This window comes from Alosa alosa, chromosome 20 (assembly GCF_017589495.1).
Source record: "Alosa alosa isolate M-15738 ecotype Scorff River chromosome 20, AALO_Geno_1.1, whole genome shotgun sequence".
In the NCBI taxonomy this organism is placed as follows: Eukaryota; Metazoa; Chordata; class Actinopteri; order Clupeiformes; family Clupeidae; genus Alosa; species Alosa alosa.
The window spans coordinates 9,597,865-9,611,172 of record NC_063208.1 but is presented as its reverse complement, the minus strand read 5'-3'; the positions used below and the strand labels follow the sequence as shown (position 1 = coordinate 9,611,172).

The 13,308-nt window shown below is 40.5% G+C and overlaps 1 protein-coding gene across 1 annotated transcript in view; it reads left to right on the top strand.

Annotated features, from left to right (window-relative positions):
* Positions 1–1,273: 1,273 nt before the first annotated feature.
* Positions 1,274–13,308, top strand: part of syngap1a (synaptic Ras GTPase activating protein 1a) — a 48,195-nt gene continuing 36,160 nt past the window's right edge. The window contains 1 exon segment of the mRNA XM_048229067.1: positions 1,274–2,837. The gene's annotated coding sequence lies outside the window, so the exon portion shown is untranslated.

Sequence of the window (13,308 nt, the reverse complement as noted above, 5' to 3'; positions counted from 1 at the left end):
TAGATGGAGAGATGGAGGGAGAGAGAGGGGGATAGTTAAATAGCTAGGTTGAGAAAGGGGGGGTAGAACGGGAGGAGGAGAAGAGGAAGAGAGAGGAAAAGAGGAGAGGAAGAGTTGTGAGTGGGGATTGGGAGGGAGTACCTGGGGCTGTGCCAAGCACATCCTCCGCGCTGCTCACCTCTGCTGGGGCTCTTCCTGAGCAGCCAGCGCCATCCGGCAGCCATGTTCTCCTCCCCTAACGGGCACGTTTGCCGAGAAAGCACGCAAACTGATGGAGGTTAGCCTTTCCCCAGCTGGGGTGATATCCAAGCTCTTTGCTCTGAGTGATGCTACAGGCAGCAGCTGGCATCAGCAGGTGTGCCGGACTAATAAGGGCACTCTCCCCCTCCCCCTCTCCCAGGGCAGGAGTTCGGAATCCCGGCACTAGCTACCGAATGGGGTCAGTTTACCATTTTACCCCCATCTTTAACCTTTACCCCGGGGAGACAGAAAGTGATTCCCCACTATAAGTGACAGACAGAAGTCATATCCCTCTTGCCCACAGCTACACAGATTGCAGCCATCTTTGAAATTCCAGCATTTGAAGTTGGGTACCAACAGCACTACTTTTTCACAAATGCATCCTCCAACCTCGGTGGTACACCTGAGTCTTTCAACATGAACTTCACCGATGCATTTTGCAGGGAGATATGTGGGGTACATTTCTCTACATTCAGAGAATGTAGTTACTGTTGTATAATGATCTGCTGCCCAACCTGCTTTGTGTGGTTCCAGGCTTCTGATCTGAATAGTGAAGGACAGTGTGTGAGCTTGCTTCCAGCATGTCAAGGGCAGTGTGGGGGGCTTGCTACCCCATTCTTTTCTCCAATACAATGAGCTTTTCAGGAAAACAAAATTAAGCCACTCATGCCATGTTTAGACATATCACTGCTTTTTTTTTTTTTTTTATGTCAAACACATTTATCAACAATGGCATCTGAATGCACTTTTGGCATGCATGTTTGGCTTTGCTTTGGACGTTGTGCATGCTCTTACAGTAAAAGCATACACATGGACCTGGGGATAGGCTAATATTGCAGCTTAATTCCCATGTATTACTGATGTATCAGTCCTTAATGTCAAGTCCTTTTTTAACGGTGGTTCATTTACCTTCCATCCAGGAAGCTCACTTATTTTTAGTACTCTTATGTATAGCAGTACTGTAATTATTACGATGGCTTAAGTTTACTTGTCATTCAAAAAAAAAAAAGTTTTGAACTAAATTGAGTTATGCTAGTTTCTTGTTTGTGAGAGTGAGTGAGTGAATAATGGAGTGAGAGAGAGAGGGAGAATTTTCTCGACACATGTCCTAAAGCACATCGTTTCTTTGCTGCCTTTGCGCCCTGATTACAGAGACAGGTGCGTGCTGCACGCTGAGGTTTTAAACGCGAGGGTGGAGGCGACGTGGAAGATTTGACGAGGCAACAGTCGAGTTCCACTCACTTTTATTCTGCTTTCGCCTGCTTCGATATTGAGTGATTGTTCTCTGAAGGGGGTCCAAGCCTTTCAAAGGCGGGTGTACCAGAACCCCGCGGACTGCTCGAGTAGCATTAGCCCTACTCAAACTGTGATTATGCGCCAGTTTTTTGCTTCATCTGGGAAAAGGCACATAGCAGCTCCGTGACGACGCAGGTTTTTGGAAAAGGATGCAATCGATTTCTTACAGAGCAATATCACTGGATTCTGAGGGCGTGCTCTGCTTTTGATTAATGCATCAAGGAACTCATCTGCCCACTTAAAATGCCGTAGCCTCAGGAATATGGACTGTTTCATACTGTGTCTGTTTTAGCCAGAAGAAAATTGCCTCGTTTCTTCTCTTTTTAGAGACATGTCAAATAGTCTATGATATTTATAATTAATTTTAAACCAGTGGTTCTTGCGGCAGCAGTAATAGTCGCGACAGTTATCACAGAAACAGGCACACCATGAGAGAATTTAAACAGAAGCTGATGTTTGTATGTTACCGAAAAAAAGCCAAAAGAATAGCGGTCCAACTTGAACGCTGTAAGACAGCCGGAGGCAGATTCGAGAGAAAGGAACTAGGGGAGTCCGTGGGTACGGTGCCCTCCTTGGTACCCCCGCTTCCCAAACCGGAAGAAATGACCTGGGGGCAGTGGAAGAAACAGTGGATTATGATTGAGAAATTATAACATTAACTTTTCAGGGGGACAGAAACTACATGAAATTATGGCTTCTGTTACGTTTCAGTGAGAAGACTAGTGTCGTATTTTAATGTGTATATGTTCTTAGCTCAAATTGTGATTTTGCAGCACTTAAATCTTTTCCCATGGACGGATAGGCTATCTTATGAAAACTGCTACGGTGCTTTGCCTTCTGGAGAAACTGACTGACAGCAATTAAAAACCCTTATGTCGTTTTAGGTTTACTAAGGATAATTCGTACTTAAATAGAGCAGACCAATTGTACTTACAAGGGACTGTTGGATTACAGTAGGTCTATTATATGTACGATATTGATATATTATTAACTCGCAAGGAGAAATTTCCACTTGATGTTGAGAATGTTAATGAAATTGCCATAATTTTGATTGAATGAAGGGGAAAGACTGTTGCATCCGGCGAAGCAGTTAGGCTACATTTCTATGTCGAACTGAGAAAATACAGAAACGCAATGATACACGTGCATGACGTACTGAGAACTGACTGCCCTCATCAGCAAAGTGATGTGAGCTGGCAGAACTGTCGGCTCGTTTGAGCTCAAGATGTACCTCAAGTACTACTTTTTAATTTGACTACCAGCACCACATCTTGAGGACAGCTCCATTACCTGACACCCAGGTAAGTCACCCTGATTCACCTACGCTTTGCAGGTAGCCCTTAGTGCTCACCAGTTTTAAGGCATGCAATCCAACCATTACAATCGATGGCTGCTATAGTATATCATTGAATGTTAAAGCAGCCTTTGCAAGCTTTTGGTGTTCATGCTTCACGGTTTTCTAAGACACATTCAACTTTCATCACATATGGAGGATTTCTGATTTGAACAACAGTTTTTATACATTGCCAACAGTCCCAGAAACAGTTAGCGGTAGGCCTGTTGAGCCCTATCGCCTTTTGCCCCCCACACCACTTCAGACTTCATGGATAGGCTGCTGTGTCAATAGATCTACAAATTTGGTGACTGCCACTGCTCACTCTCCACATTTGATTTAAATAAGTCATATCTTTTATACATCAGAGGGAGATGAAAGTCCATTCCAGTGGAATTTCTTCAGCTGCATCAGCTGCAAATTCAGGATGTGGCACAACAGAAGGCCAGAGCTAGCATCATCCACAGTCTATATTTACTGTGTGGCTGGTGATAGATGTATCACAATTATTGTGGCTGGTGTCCACTGTCATGTGTAATTGGGGACTGTACCCTGGAGACTGTGAAGGCTTAATGGAATAACCTACCCCCAAACAACTGGTAATACTAGTTGAATGGCATGTATCATTTGACCTGTAATACCTTGCCTGAATGGGAAGTGTGTGTTCTGTGCATTGATTTCCTACATCGTGTCCATGCCTGTTCACAGCAAAAACATCATAGGTGAACTCATGATATAATACACCTCAGTACCTATGTCAGTCGAAATAGCCATGTACTTCTTAGTTCAACTGCAATTGTTGCACTGTAGGTAATGGGGACATTGATTTTCCCCCTTGAAGAGTAATCACATACACAGCCAAACAGCTGAGTTTACCTGATGGTTGAGAGTGCCTCGTACCTCTAGTGTAGGTCAGGAAATTGTGTGCTGCTGGACTGGAAAACTGAAAAGTGTAAATATACACTCTTAAAATTAATGTGTTGAAAACAACACAACTTGCGTTGTTTTTAACACATTTCTGTGTCCAGATAGGGACAACACATTCATTTGAAGAGTGTAATCCCCAAAAAATTGGTTTAGGTGAGATGGTAGGCTGTATGAATATCTAGGATTAGCCTATTTATTCTTATAATGCATACATGTAAGGATAGTTCCCAGATCTACAGCCAATGCATTCATTGTGAAGATAGATGACTAACATATTTGACAAAAAGTATTTTCAGTTTATAAATAAAGGCAGAAAATTATCACTGAAAAAGACTGCTGTAACCCCTGTGTGAATACAAAAGATAAAAAGCTAATATTAGCATTTGGCTTTCCGCACCGTCTGGTTCACTTAGAGAAAGTTATGCAGCTCCGTAGATCTGTCACTGATGGAATCTGATGTAACTTTTTCTTTAAGTTACTCACTGACACTAAACACATCATTGTTGTGTTTGTCAAAGCTCAAATAGTTGCGTTGTGGTTGACGTTCAGATGTTCAGACTTCTTGATCCTACTGAACTCTTGAACACTCACCTGTAAAGAACATCAAGATAGCCACTAAAACATCTTTATTTGGCAGTGATGTCTGTCGAAAGGGACTTACTATACCACAAAATACACGCTTGTAACCCTGTAACGCATATAAATCAATCCCAATAACACATAAATGACTAGGTGCTTGATTTAAAGGAACCTGAATTTTTTTGCTGTTTTCACGCTTTTTGCTCAGTTTTCTCTGCAGAGCTCCCCCTACAGCTTCAAAGTATAAATTTTACGACACTCCTCGCTCGGTCAGTCTGCCGTTTCCTCTTCCCCCTGTTCCTCCGACAACTGTTTACTCACTTTCTGCTTCTTTTTGCCAGCTCTGCCATGATGAATATCTGAATAACTCCATCACTACCTTGTTGGACACGCCGTAGCCTGGCATGTATGTGTGTAGTGCCGTAAAGCAATTCGTTACATCGCGAGACCGCAAGACTTTCTGACTCTGAGGTAGGCGGCTCGCTGGACCAAAGTTGCAAGCCTGCTTTTTCCGCCTGCAAACGCTGGGGGGAAGCGAGACGGCCACCATTCAACCTGGAAAAAGTTATATAACCTTTCCAATGACTCCAAAGCTGTTAAGTTAAGGTAAATTAAGCAAAAAAACAGTTTCCCTTTAACTGAGTATGGTGGTGGATATTAGGGCTGCACAATTAATTGATTTTTTAATTGAAATTTGAATTAATGCAATTAGCTGCTCACAAAGGCTGCAATTAATCATGCACCTTGCAACTCTGTCCCAATGGTTAATATTGTCACATGTCATCCTTCTGTATAAGACAGTGAAGTTACAGGAGTGCTGTGCTTTACACTCTTAAAATGAATGTGTTGAAAACAACACAACATTGTTTTTAACACATCTCTGTGTCCAGATAGGGACAACACAGTTTGTTGTGTTTCCTTTTTTGTTACACAAGTAGATGCAAGTAGACGCATTGCTTTACCTGATTCTCTCACAAAACCTGACTTCCCCTGTGTTAACTTCTATCTCTAAAGAGAAAATAAAGCTTAGTGCACGTTGATTACTTAAAACAAAGAAGCAATTAGTTAATTTTTAAGTCACAGAGCAATTATTGTTTCAGCACTCAGGTTTATAGGCCTATTTTATCCATTTCATATTAACTCCAGTCAATCCATGATTAAAACAATAAAAATAGCCTGAGATTAGAAAAATAAAGAGCACTATCATCTTGATTTCTTGTGTGTTTCCAGCCAAGTCATATAGATCCAATGCTGAGATTGACCTTCTTTAAAATAGTTCAGCCAATGCAATGACATCCCTTAACTGCATGTGTCAGATACGATCTGTCAGTCTATTTTATATGTTATGGTTGTTATGGGTACTGTCTATTTTAGTTCCAGGTGTCGTTTCATGGATTCATTGTATTGCTTGAAGTGTTACAAATTAACATCTGTCACAAATGGCTGTGAAAATGTGTCGGGATTATGTAGCCTGCCATCATGTGGCCTGCTGTTGATCACCACGGTAACAGTGTACATACTGTAGCTATATAACGTTCATGAGATACCATGAGTGTGTGTGTGTGTGTGTGTGTGTGTGTGTGTGAGACATACCATGAGATACCATGAGTGTGTGTGTGTCTGTGTGACATACCATGAGATACCATGAGTGTATGTGTGTGTGTGTGCGTGATGCTTGGGGTATTTTAGATCATCTTTAAAAATATTATATGGGCAAAATCACTTGTGTGAAGACCAGCACAGTGAGCAATACGGAAATGTAAAGCCTTTGGCTATTGTGTACTTCTCATCCACCCACTCTTAACTTCTCTCTCTCCCTCTCCTCCCTCCCTCTCTTTCTCTGTTAAATCGCTAGCTAGAAGCTGTTCCCTCCCACACATGCTTCAGCTTGACATCACATCAAATTTACATTCAGAATACACACACACACAGAGAGAGAGAGGGAGAGAGAGTACAGTGCAGCACAATTGAACCTTTGTTGAATAATTTGTGGTAATAGCCAGGAAGGAGAGATAAACATGCTCCAGGGAAATGGATATCAGGGACATTTTGCCTCATAACATACTTCAGCATTGTAGTTTTCACTTTTACAGTGTTGCTAATCACTCTTTTGCAGTCCACTGCTCTAAGTTAAGATATACAGAATATTGCATAATGCAAAGGCAGTGGTTTTTTACCACTTGGATTTGGCTTTTTATGTACGGGTATGGTGAAATATTAGATGTGTCAAGTAAGTTTCTCTCCTTTGAACACGATATTTTCTGCTCCTCATTTGGAATCCCTTGGATATGTTGCTATGGAGACCAAACAAAAATGTAGAAAAGAACATAGTGCGAGAGCCAAAGGTATCAAATTGGAACAGAGTTTACTTGACATCGCCATGAAAAAATCGAATGGTGAATTCATTTGAATCATTCCCTTTAAACCTGCAAAGTTACTTGCAAATATTTCTAAATATGTATAAATTCTAGTAGCAGTGAAGGACTTTTGTATGGGATCAAACCAAATTGTTATTGCAACCTTTTTAGGTGAGGTTGTGTAATTCATGATGGATGGAGTTAACATCCCTGTGACTGGAAATGAACCACTGTGGTTACAGGTATCCATGTCCAAAGTGGTTACATTCATATGACATCCTAAAAATAGATGTGTGCAAAATACATATTCATTAATTTCACATTATACATTTTTGGAGGTCAGTCAATACATTGACATCTTATCAGGGTTTGTCTTGCACAGAATTAGCAAAGTGGGTCAAACATATTCATTGACTTCTGACTTCTTACCCTCTTGCGGACTGAGTTACCACACACATTTAAAACGGACATTGCAGTCCAGAAATCAAAACATTTGAGAAAATTAAGCTAATCTGGCAATCCAAAGGTTGAAATGCTACTAGCTGTGTGATTGGTCAATTGGGGGAGGGTGGCGCAACAGGCCAAAAAACAAACTCAAAACATAAACAGTATTTGCAGGCTGCATGAAAGTTTGAATTGTGAATGTGCTGGCTGTACCATTGTTGTTATAAATGTCAGTGTTTGAAAATAACATGTTTATTTAATCTCTGATAGCAATTTTATGATTTTTTACAATAAATGTCTTCCATATAACACCTTCAATTACACAGACCTACAGCTGACCAGCTGACTGTTAAATATAAACAGGCATTTTGCAGCAGAGTCTATGTTAGACATTAACACTGGAGGAGTTGCCCTGATGTTTACATTTTTGTCCAGCCCACCCACTCCAGTTGGTTTGGGGTTAATTGCTGTTGCAGAATTCCTCCATCAAAACCTAGAGAACATGTTGTTTTGTTCATTTCAGATATGAGCATAGACGTAGCACCCACGCCTCCATGCTTGACTTCATACTATGACAGTGTATAAATATGTAGTTAAATCATCAAATTTCACTTGTTATTTGTTTTCCAACTGACTACATATTTATCACACAGGAAATTATTTTTCCTGTAGGATAGAAGCTAATTGACACTTTGATCATTCTGTTGTTGTATTCAGTAGAAACAAGGTACTTGGGGGTGTTGCTCAAAGCAAAACTGTGCCATGTTTTGAGTAAGCAACTCCTTATTCTTGCTTTCTGATGCTATTGTGTTAACCCTTGTAAGGTATTCATATTTTTGTTACACAGTCAATTTTCCTGGGTCTGGTGGACCCACCACATTATTAGGCTTTTAAATCAATACAGCCATAACAATAATATGTAAAAAAATACATAACAGATGTTTTCTTTAGCTCAATTACCAATGATATAGACATCATTTATGGTTCATATTTGCCATTTACCCCTGTGAGATCACATTTACGATCATACTGTATGATCATTTTTGTTTTTTCGTTGTTTTTTTGTGAGAAAACGAGAAAATTCCATTATAAAAAAGGTAATAAAATAGAAATATGATTTTTGATCATTATTGGTGCTTATTTCTTAGAACTTAATCAGAACATGTGAAAGTGCTTGAAATGTAACAATTTTTTTAACTTTGTGTGGAAATAGCAGGTGCAGCATTCCCACACAGACACCTACACTCAGACACACACACATACTTGTAATAGTATGTTATAGTTATGTGTAGGGTGGGTGTGTCGTGTGCAGTCATTGAAAATAAGTTACTTTATTTAGAAAATGAGCCAAGGCCAATGAGTTTGAGATAGAAGAAATAATAAATAGCATAACGTTTATTTTAGCAAACATTGAAAACGGGTCCCACAGACACCTTACAAGGCTCAATACTGTGTGGGGTTTGAGGATCAAATGTATGAATCTCTATCAAACTATGATCTGAAAAATCTGGGTACTCTCACCATAAGTAATTCAACAATAGTGAGCCCACTCAAGAAGCTCCCTGTGTTCTTGCATCACTTTGTTATAGGGATTATACATTACTCTACAGTAAGATACTGCTGCGAGCAAAAACTGGATAATTTTTTTGTTTGTTTTTTTGTTTTGTTTTTTAAAAGAAAGTTTAATCAGTATCATACATTATGCAGTTCTTGGTATTGCAGATCATGACTGGCTGCATTGCCTTTTCAGCACAATGTTCACAGCACTGTAGAACTCTCTGCTTCCCCGTCTGCAGAGGTGGTCAGTCAGTGTTTGGCTGTCTTTCTCTCCTGTCTTTCTATCCCGTTCACCATTCCTAGGGGAACACACGCTTAAGCAGAGGCCAGAAGCAGAGAGAATCTGAATCAGAATGTAAATCCTTGGTTTCACCTCCGTGGTTGGAAACAATAGAAAAGGTCTGGAATATAAAGCACAGCACAAGGCCTCTGAATCTAAATCAAACAGAATACGAAAATGCACTCCAGTCTTTTGCAAAGCTGTTTATGGCCGCAAACTTTGTTATAGGGATTATACATTACTCTACAGTCATTACTCTACAGTCTACATCAGTGCTCAGAGCATGAGGATTGGGTGGATGCACAGTGGTAACAGCACCATGTAGGCTAGGTGAGAGAGCTTTCACTAAAGGCTTTGAACAATAGCAGAGTTTCCAGGCAACTGAAATGTCGCTCGTATACAGTAGAGAAAGCAATGGTTTTTCAGGCGATGGTTCTCAGTGTTGTACCAGTGGAGCTGTTTTTTGTTTGTTTTTTGCTAGATTCTACATTCATAAAGAAGAGAAACACCACTATCTATACAGCATATAGACCTTTGCATTGGACTTAAAGACTAGTTGAAAATAAATTAAATCAAAGAGTTGAGATACTCTCAGGGAGCATCAGTCTCCTCAAGGTGAGAACTGAATCAGTCATGAATCAATCATGTGTAATTAGCTGCTTTTCTTAAGTTCTAGTTTTAGCATCCTTCACAGCTCCTGCAGAAATAGCAGAAAGCTGTTGCCCTTCAGTTTGGTTCTCATAACTACATTTGTTTTCCTTGCCCATGATTTATACTTACCTTGCTTTTTTCCGTTTAAAGTACATTTTTGGCCTTTTTGCCTTTATTCAGATAGGACTGTGAAGTACCCTGGAAATCCATAGTTCTCGCGAGAGCACAATTTGAATTTGCTCAGCGAGTGACTCTGGCGATGAGTAATGATGCTCATTACCTATGCCCATGGAGTGTAGCTGCACCAATCACATCGGTGTATCTGACGAAGGCGGGCCAGAGGCGAGCTAAACAGATGACCACAAAGCTACAACGTCGAAGTCCGGAAAGATTGGTCGTAGTGTTATCCAATTGTGTGCAGTGATATTTTCAAGTGCTTGCTTGGTGCCATTTCCATTACTCGTAGCCAGACCCTTAATTGTTTCGGATTTGGGTCTGGATTTCCAGGCTAACTGTGAAGAGTGACAGGAAGTGAATGGGAGAGAGACATGGGGTGGGATCGGGAAATGACCAGGGGTCAAAATTTAACCCTTGTGGTACAAATGTGTTATAGATGCTCCCCGTGCTTTGTTCTTAACAGAAACTCTGGTCGAACAACAACCTGGGGTCTATTTTTGGATCATAACGATAGTACATTTTGGGACCAAAGCGGCATCAATCGGTGCATTTTGAATAAGGCTGGAATATGCATTTACAACTGAATAGCATATAGCATAGCATTTTAGGGCATCTTCACTATGTTAAAGTTTAAATTTAAAACATCTATGCTACTATGGGGAGTCTTGCAGGCAAACTGAAGTATTTTTACCTTTATTATTGTAAAGGAAGGGTATAAAAAATGACTGTTTGTGCATTTTTGTCAGGTCGCCACCATCTTAGTGAGGAGAAAGTCTGTACAAGTCGATTACCAAATTTTCTTCCTTTTGGGTCCATTGACAGTAGCTTTTGCCGCATTCGGTTATTGACTTGTACCACAATCGGGTCCAGATACCCACATGGGACCGGGCTGAATCTGACCCGTGGTCATTTCTCTAAGTATAAGTATACACTTTTGATCCCGTGAGGGAAATTTGGTCTCTGCATTTATCCCAATTGGTGAATTAGTGAAACACACTCAGCATTTCACACAGCCTTGCTCATGGGCACTTCAACCTTTCCTACTGGTTGGGGTTTGAACCGGTTTGAACCAGTAACCCTCCCCCAAAAAATCTCTCTCCCCCACGTCACTCTTCAACATAATAAAGGCAAAACGCCTTTAAAAAAAAAAACAAGTAAATTAGTAGAGGTGCCAGAGTCCTTGCCCTTTACAGTCCTGCTGATGCTCTTAAGACTAGTTAGATTTGAATAGGCCCTCTGGTTTGTCTTGCATGCCAACACGGGGCTGGCCTGATGGTGTAGAAATGAGAGAAACTAATATGAAAGGCATAGACAAATTGAACCGCATTTAGTCGTCGTGGAAACACTTTTATCCGAGCTCAATCACAGCACATTGAACACAGGAGAGTGTAGGGTCCCTAGAGGAGCCTATCTTGGCTTCACTGGACCTTGGCTCCAGTATACAGCAATACCCCAGGAATATGTCCAACTTAGTATACTTAAATCATTTCTGAGAAATTTGATATGCAGTCATCGTATGCATCTGTCCAACTTAGGTAACAATTTAAGTATATACTAAGTTGGTTGTGCAGTCATCCTAGGAATCTTTCAGAATTCCTGTAATCGTTTACCATGATGATTGACTGAAGTTTGACATGCAGGGCATTGAGTGAGGATGAACCCTTGAACCACAGAAAACTTTTCAATGATTTTGTGGTTTTAACTGCACAAAAACCACACACCTACATGCACTGGAATGTGTTGTCTCTGAGCAATAGGTTTTCCCAATGTCAAGCTGTCAAGTAGGGGAAAAAAATAACTTTCTGCAGGGCGGATTTATGTCTGAATAGTATCTGAGGTGGCGGCAGTCAGAGAATCTCATATCTCTATGCCCATGACTCACTTCATCTCTATAGCCCTTTCTGACTAATTCTGCCAAAAGGAAACATCTTGAACATGTTCAGCATATGCTTGCATTGGTGGAAGATTAACAACACTATACATTTGAATATACTGCATTATGTACCAGATTGTACTGCGCATAGCGGATGGTAACTGTTAGTTTAGTGACTCGTGAATGAGCAACTCGTTCTATTAAATCTCAACTTTGCCACCCTAAACAATCTGTTGCTCAGTCTGTAATACAAGGGGAATTAGAGACGAGGAACTGACTGACTATCTCGACAATGCCAGCATTCTGGTGAAATATGTAAATGCATTACAGAAATGCAAATAGGATCTTAAGCTCCTTGCACTAGCGCTGCGAGATGTTGTCTTTTTTATTTGTATTTTTTTATTCATTGATCTTTGGTTGATGATTCAACAGGGCATGACATTTGACCCCCCATTAGGCTGAGAAGGAATAGAATCTTGTGGTCTCAGAGGCCACCAAATTCTGCACATAGGGGGTGCTGCAATTGATGCATTTCTGTATCTCAAGAATAGCTTAAGCCACAGTTTTGTATTTTGGTATTTTTACACTTGGCCACATTTGCTCACATCTCCTGAAGTTTCATTTGGCTCACTCAACAAAATGGCTGCCAACAGCCAATCGGAATTCAGCTAAGCAGTGTTTAAGGCTGAAGTATACTTGTGCAGTGCAAACAAACATACATTTGGGTGTCACCAAAGACTATACATTGCCTGTTGTCACTCTCTTGTCTTAATAAGGTACTACATACTAGTTTGTGACCATATATAGAATGTTAGGATGAGTGGCTTTAGAACACATATATTTTTTACAAAATGTATACATTGTATGCAATTCACAATGTGTACATTAGCAAAAAATTGAACCATTCAGCAACCAAGGGCAAAAAATGCATGGTCACTAGCGAATAGCTTAAATACATTTAGGGATTTGTCCAGTCCACATTCGGGGTGGTTTTGTAATCAAATGTTGTGTGCTTAGTGCAAAAAGGTTGGTGTTATGTTCCTTAATCAGTCATGGTTGTGTTTTGGGCGTAACATCCTGAAAATTACATCTGTTATTCCTTTTAACAACAAGCAGCGCAACTTCAAACAGCGCATCGGTATTTAGTCAGTGGCGCATTTGAAGGAATCTGCTTGCACGCAAGACCATATGGAACAGGTATTCCACTAAACCGTGCTTTACTAAAACCTAGCAGAGCCTACACGCATCTGCACTCGTCTATTATTTGAACTCATAGGCAAGGTGAAACTAACATCACTGTGGTATTATAGTCAGCAACAAAACAGTTAGACACAGTTATTATACGGCTCTTCACAATGCAAGTAGAATGCTCCATTGACTTGAATGGGATTTCCGAAAGTTCTAGCGGTCATTATTTCTTGGGAAAGGACCTCTGAAAACAAGAATGACCGCTGTCAATGGCAACGGAGTTTGTGCTTGGAACTTCATTCAAAAGTGAAAGCAGACGGTTGATCAGCTGTGTTCTAAAGAATGTTTGATTCAAGTTCAGTGTGTGTTGCGAACTATTTGTTTCTCATGACCGGCGTTCTATACA